This window comes from Centrocercus urophasianus, unplaced genomic scaffold, assembly GCF_019232065.1.
Source record: "Centrocercus urophasianus isolate 14NV4802_14NV808 unplaced genomic scaffold, USGS_Curo_1.0 seq_68, whole genome shotgun sequence".
In the NCBI taxonomy this organism is placed as follows: Eukaryota; Metazoa; Chordata; class Aves; order Galliformes; family Phasianidae; genus Centrocercus; species Centrocercus urophasianus.
In genome coordinates, this window is record NW_024885288.1 from 113131 (window position 1) to 120419 (window position 7289).

The following is a 7289-nucleotide window of genomic DNA, read 5'->3' on the forward strand; positions in this document are numbered from 1 at the left end:
CACGGACCTTGCTGAACTCAACCAGCAATCTGCCTCCACTGTGGGAGATGACTATTTACATCACAACTTCTATCTGCCCGTTCCTCTCGTTAACTTCTGCATACTGAGACCTTACTTTTTAGTCTATGGCCCATAGGATTCCTTAAACAGACTCCAGGAACTTTGACTTTCAAAACACTTTGACAGGTAGACTAAACCACTTACCTACATTTGCTGACCCCTCCAGAAAGCATGCTCTCTACAACTACCTGAAAGGAGCTGTGGCAAGGTGAGACATTAGGAAGAATTTATTCTCAGAAAGAGTCAGACATTGGAGCAGGTTGCCCAGAGAAGTTGTGGAGTCACTGTCCCTGCAGCTGTTTAAGGAAAGGAAAGATATAGCACTTGGAGATATGGCTTAGAGGAGAGTACTGGTGGCAGATGGATGATTGTACTAGATGATTATAGAGGTCTTTTCCAGCCTTAATGATTCTGAAATTCAATACACTTGAAAAGCAGGATTTCTCTTTGTAGGAACAGTGGTGACTATTCTCAGGTGGGCACTAATTCTGTTCTTTATTGTACTGATTTGATCAGCAGAATTTACAGCTGGTTGACAGGCTTGTGATCCCCTGGATCCCTCCTGAGACCTTCTTTATAGTCTGGCATTGCATTTATCACCCCTTGCTCTGCAGGAAAAAGAAAAGTTTCAAGTGAGAGGATACACGCTGCTAATATTAATCTAGATACTTCAACCCTGAGATAAGAATTTTGAGTGAACGTTCTTCTCCAATATGGCACCATGACCATATTTGTACCATAACCTCTGTCATGGTTGCTTCCAATTCAGACAGATCTTCAGCTCTTTACAGTTTAATTGATAAGTTTAATTATTATTAAAATGCTCTGTATTATAGAAAATCAATGTTTGTACTGCTTTGCAAGGAGGGAGACTTCCATTCTCCATATTAAGAAGAGTAACAGGTAAGCTAAGAGACCGCTCAGTTTAGGTTCCTTCTTTCAGTTACCCACTAAGAGAACAGTTTTCCCATCTGGAAGATGTATTCATAAGGTCTGTAGGCTCATGCTTCTATTCTCAGTACTAATTTTTAGTTAAATTCTTTGCATCTAACAGATCCTTAAGATTGTTTTTCTTCTTTAGTGTTTGTATACAGAATCCTGGACAATAACTCATTATATGAATTTGTCATTCTAAATCAGAGCCAGCTTTATTCTACCTCTTTTAAAATATGAAATAAAAGATAAAAGTTAATGCTGATAAAGTAAAAAAAACTGACCTCTGACTTCTGAAGAAAACTGGGCCAGATGCCGGGTTACAAAGAGTCGCAGCTGCTGATTCAGATCGCAGGACAGAGGGTCAATATTCCAGGAGCGAATTCCTGCCCAACAGAGAAAGAACAGTGAGCTGTCGTTACAGTGGCTACCGAAAGAGGGGACAAAAGTAAACATGACATCCGGGAAGCAGCAATGGCCTTCTGAGGGAAGATGGTTAACGCTGAGAAAAAGTCTTCAAAAGCAAAGGGCCATAAGTTGTTTCCCTTCCATAAAACACCTACACCTGCAGTACATGCATCAAGCAACTCTTTTTACAGCCTAGGTTTCGCATGAGTGAAACAGAAGAACTGTGAAGGATAACGGCTAAATTGCTCTAGTTAGAAGTTTATTAACTTGCTTAAGCGAGTTAAACTACTAAACAGCTCAGACACATCAGCTTCTGTGCTCTTAGAACTCGAGCATCCTTCAAGTCACAAACCCCCCCCGACCTCAGCTCCCTCTGCCTAATCACGCCCTCAAAGCCCCTGATCCTACTGAGACCCTTTGGGTTCGTTTTTTAATCTACATAATCTTTGTAAGCTAATCGCTTTCATATCACAGCAGGAAACAGCGTCTGCTCCCAGAGCAAGTGGCACCACGCCATGCTGGGAAGTCACCTTCAGACCTCAGCATTAGCAGCTCTGTGTTCTGAACGACACCGAACACCACAGATCAGAACTTCACAGGCTAATAAGGAGCACTTTGGTGGCGCAATACTGCCTTGTGGTGCCATGAACAATAATGGAATTACACTGTGAATCACTGTGCTGGCCTCTTACACTGCTGGCTGCAGAAGGCCGCTAACACAGACTTCTAAGAGTTAAACAGAACAAGGATCTCAGCCCTAGTGTTTATTTTTAAGGTCGGTGTTGAGAGTTATTCCACCATTTTCTGAAGACGTTCCCTCTCTTACGTAAAAAGATGACCAAATATCTGCCTTTTTAAAATTTTTTTTTATTTTTTTATTTTTTAGGAGTGAAGCATGTTTTCACATATACTGTTTCCAGTTACTGCAGTTCTGTTTCTCCAGCACAGCGATTTGATGTTGCACAAGAGCTTCTGAAGGCTGTTGGTGGAAAGCATTATCTTCTAGGTTACAAGCTAGAGTGTATCAGCTTGTTCACCACAGATGCAGGATGGAATCACCAGGTCATCGCATTGCACTTCAGTAGTCTCAGGAATTCACAGCAACTCAAGAAAATGTTTGTCTTAGGATTTTTCCCTGATGACAGCTGAAACCATAGAGTAATAGCTTCACAGCAGGGTACACAAAACAAACAAGTAGTAAGTCCTCTGAACATCCAGAAACTTACCACCACTTACGCTGTCACAGAACGCCTATTTCTTTTTGACTGCATAGGATAGGAACAAGTGAAACACACAACAAAATGACAACACAACAGGAAGGAAAGGGATTAAAGGACTGTTTTCCTATGAAACAGCCTTAGAAAGCACGATGGATTTAATCAGTGGTCAACGCCTCTTAATGCAGTGCTTGTGAGCACTCCCACCCGAGCTGAGCATGGCAGCACGCTGCGGGACGCATCCTGCTGACTCGAGCTGCTGTGTCAGAGTTCTCGAGTCCTACTGCAGCAATTGATGCTATTTGAGGCACTGCTACTTCCTCCAGAATACAGACAGATATACTCCTTCAGAGCAAGGAAAAAGGTAATTCTTTTTTCACTCATTATTGCCACAATTTATACAGTGTCTTTTTTTCCCCTCCAGGTAGTCTAAAATCACTTCTAACCTATCCCCACCTGTCACAGTTTCAATTTATGCCGTTGTACAACAGCCAGAACAATGTCCTTGCTGATTAATCCTACCTGCTAATGCAGGAGTGCAGACTATGCCATAACAAGGTTTCCAAATGTGCATATTTTTCACACATGCACAGCTGGGTAACGTACCATGGGTCTCATCAGTTTCCCATCTCTTTCCTTATACCTTTGTAATTTTTTTTCCCCATTAATTTCCTGCCAAGATAATTGGGTTTTAAGGTTTGGTATTTTCTTATACTCTTTCTAATATTGTTTCAGAACAGGACAAAAGTTACAAAGGAACAGAAGAATCAGACCAGTATTTGTGGACATCGTTTTAGAATAGGTATTCAAGTGTTTCACAGATACAGTGACACTGCATCAGAAGCAGTAAGGGCAGAAACAAGCAGGTTCCTGCAGCGTCTGATATGCATTATTCAATTTATCTGAATCAAGCTGTAAGAAGAAAGTGGGGAAAGTGCGCTTCCTGGTTCAGCCTGAGAGGGGAATACATTCATTTACACTTCATGAACCTCGTCCCGGTAGGCTTTGTGCAGGCAGGGCACAACAGCGAGAAGAACAGAGGTGACAAAAAAACTGTTTTATTTTTAAAACAGATCTATAAATAAAAATCCAGACGTACAGCATGCAATGTTTCGGACCAGTTTTGTTTGCCATCAAGTAGCTGCTGCGAGTGGATGCTTTCCCATGTGCAAACGGCCCTAAGGCCAAAAGCATCTGCAGCTGACAGGACTCGACAGGCGTCTGGGAGACTGCTGACTGCAGAACGGGGCACGTGCTGTGCCATTTAAAATCTGCGCCGCAAAATATGCATTTATTTTTCCTGGTACTTAAAACCAATGCATCTTAGAAATGGGTGAGAAAAGGGAGAAGCACGTACAAACTTTCTGGGGGTATTCATTTTTACAGGTGTAGGACACCGCTTAATAGAACAGGACACCGTGTCTCCCACCTTTGAGGCGCTGATGTCACGATAATCCGTCCTTTGGGAACCATTAGAAATCTCCACGAAGCCGCAGCCTCCGCCCCACCGGCGGGTCCCATCCCTTCAAATAACACCACCTCCTCCACATAGAGACCTGTCCCCGCCGGGGCCCCGGCACGGAAAGCACAACAGCAGAGACAGCGCTGTCCCCGTGCAGCAGAGCCGGGCTGCTCTTCGCCCTCCCGCGGGTCGCGGTCCCACGGGGCGCTCCGCAGTCCGCGCTGCCGCTGCCCCTCGCACTGCGGTAAGCCGCCCCGCAGGGCGAAGCCCGCAATTAGCCAAAGTTTGGGCAAGACGGGGACGAGACCCGACCCGCGGACCCACGAGAAAGGTGGGAATCCGGAGAAGATGTGCAGAACGGGAGGAAAAAAATAGCGAACGTTTGCGGTCCGAATGTCCGCAGCACTCCAGAGTGCCCCGCCCGCCCCGAGCCGCAGCGCTCGGCTCCGCGCGGTGCCGCCCCGCCTAACGGAGCTCTCCCGCTCGCCGCGCGCATCCCGTTCCCCCACGCGCGCCGCCGCCCCTCCGGGCGCAGGGCGAAGCCCCGCGGCAGCGCCGCAACGGACGGCGGACATCGGCACCGCTCCTCACCTCTCTCCAGGGCGCCGCGCAGCGCCCCGCGCTCCGGCTCCGTGCCGACCTCCCCGATCACCACCAGCAGCGCGTGCCTCCGCGCCTCCCCGCGGCGCGGTCCGCCCGGCAGCCAGGGCACCACCGTCTCCATAGCGACCGGTCCGGCCGTCGTCTCCATGGTAACGCGACGGCCGCCGCTGCAGCGCGCCGTGACTGGCGCGCGACTCTTAAAGCGCACCGAGCTCCTCCCCAGTTGGCTCCGCTGCCGCGCGGCGCCGCGCTACTGCGGCGAACGGGGGCGTGGCCTGAGGGGCGCGACTCTGAGGCCGCCCCAAGCGCACGGCGGGCGGAGCGGGGCGGCGCGCAATTTTCTCGTGGGCTCTTCTTCCGCGCCGAGTCCGGCCCGCTCGGCGGAGCCTCGTCGGTTCCCTGCAGGCCCGGATGCTCCCACACGGGCCGCGCGCGGCCGGCCGCCAAGCGGTCTCTGCGGCTCTGGACCGGGCCCGACCAAGCCCCGGCGCCGAGCTCACGACATTAGAAGTGTAATCCTGGAGACGGTTCAGTTTACGTCGTTGATCTGACTGGGAGAGAGTCACACAAATGTGGAACTCCCCAGGGAATTCTAAATGTCTGCTGCCGGGTAACCACAATACCCTCAGTAACACCACAGAAGCCAGCAGTACTAAGGGATGCTCGGGCTTGCCCCCAGCATTTACATTCTTCTTTCTTCTCTGACCCTCCGAGGTAAGCAGAACAGCGAGGTCTTAATCTCTTCTCAGTGACTCTTTCCCCTTTTCAGTTACAGGCAAACCTGTTGGCATGTGAGATCTACCTTCCAGAAGCACAAAATAGAAGAGGAAAGCCTCCAGCTTTTGCCTGCTCCTCATGTGGAACAGTGGTTGTGAGCAGCCTGCTGTGTCAATGGGGGCTTCATCACCCAGGATGAAAAGGAGGGTAAAGGTGTAGGTGCGTGGCTGTACCTCAGCAGCACATCAGCCAGCCACAGCTCTAGGCTGCTCAGTGCATTGTATGGGAAAACTGAGCAAGCAGACCATGAGACTTCATGCTGAGCACATGAGAGGCACCCAAAAGTAGCTTCAGGTAGAAAACTCTGCGTCTCTTCTGACAAGGGGATAGTGATCCACATTGTACTAGCATGGCAGAGTAGCAAAACAATCATTGTGAAACAAGATTCAGATCAATAATAACCTGCAGCGTTTCTTAAAGCAGCACCAGGTTGCACCCCCCGCAGCCTGTGAGATTTCCACAGAACTGAGCTGCAGCAGAGAAATCTGATAGTTAGATAGCAGGGTCCACTGCTGCTGTAGTCCCCAGTGACCCACTATTACAATCATGAAGATTAACACAGTGATAAAGAAGTGTCACAGCAAAGAGACTAGCACAGACACAACAGTGTTTCAAAGGAAAAATATTCACCCATCACTGAAGACCAAGGCTCCCAGGGAAGACTCTACAAGGGAGGGTTGTCCAACCAGACATCCTTCCCCAGTGGCATCAGCCCTTAAATGAGGCCTAAGAGAGGTGCAGCCAGGCTGCACCCCTTCCTGTCCCACAGCTGAATTGCCTTCACCTGTGCTCCCAGGGCTGACTGGTCCTTTCCCCAGGTGCTCAACCATGGGTCAGCTGTGACTCAGCTGTTCCCATACACCCACTGAACCTGCCCTGCAGACACAGCCAAACAGCCAAGGGTTCAGAGGGTGGAGCTCTGACATACCTATGTGAATCTGACAGTCTGTACTGTAATGAGCCTCTGTGAGAAGATAATCTGGAGGAAAGCCTGTCATTGTTCCTGTGGGCTAGTACAGATGTTACCAGCTTATGGAACTTTCTCAAACTGAGATGTTTACTCAAGAGGTTCTCTGGCTCTCAACAAATAAACCAAGGGATGATGCAAGAAGTCCTTTGCACACTGAAATGCAGTGACACAGCTGGACGTGATCTATAACAAATAATCTTACAAACAGAGTTAGTGCATCAAAATGGAACAATTTGTTTTCTGTGTGTTGTAATTTGCTCAACAGTGTTAATTTCGTTGTCTCAAAGGACTGCATGGAAGCAGGTAAATTTGTGAATAAAGGGAAAAACCTGCACATAAATACCCAGAGAACAATAAATTCCGTTTTGAAAGTAAGACTTGAAAGTAGGATCATGAAGGGCAAATATGAAGATGCAAGATTATCAGAGATTTTTTTTTACCAGCCTTCTGTTTTCAGGTGAGTCAATCCAATACTTGCTGCTTATTTTTGACATGGTAGCTTTCCAGAACTGCAGCTTTTCTCTGCAGTGCAGAGAGGCTCCTCCAGCTGGCTTTCTGCCAAAGGAAATGAAATGGAGGCATGCAAACCAGGAGTGAGAGCTTACAGAGAATATTGAAGCACGGTACTGGAGCAATGAGGATCTCTTGGGAATATTGTTTACAACCAAGAGCCATATTTTATAATGTGATCTGTTTGCATTCTTTAGCAAATTTTAACATCATGGCATTTCTGTTGTTTTCTGATGTGCTCAGGTCTCTCTATGATCACGACACAAATGATGTGGCTGTGCAGTCATAGTGCTGTTACGTTTCATCAGCCCTACCATCTGGTAGTGAAAGGAGGGATATCTCCTGTAAG

General features: G+C 47.9%; 1 long non-coding RNA gene across 1 annotated transcript; it reads right to left on the reverse strand.

Annotated features, from left to right (window-relative positions):
• Nucleotides 1–467: 467 nt before the first annotated feature.
• LOC122170363 lies at nt 468–6165 on the reverse strand. The gene is made up of 3 exons (XR_006171746.1): nt 6091–6165; nt 1278–1379; nt 468–668 (listed from the first exon to the last, which is right to left on the reverse strand). It is a non-coding gene; the product is annotated as an uncharacterized LOC122170363 (long non-coding RNA).
• Between the last annotated feature and the right edge of the window lie 1124 nt (nt 6166–7289).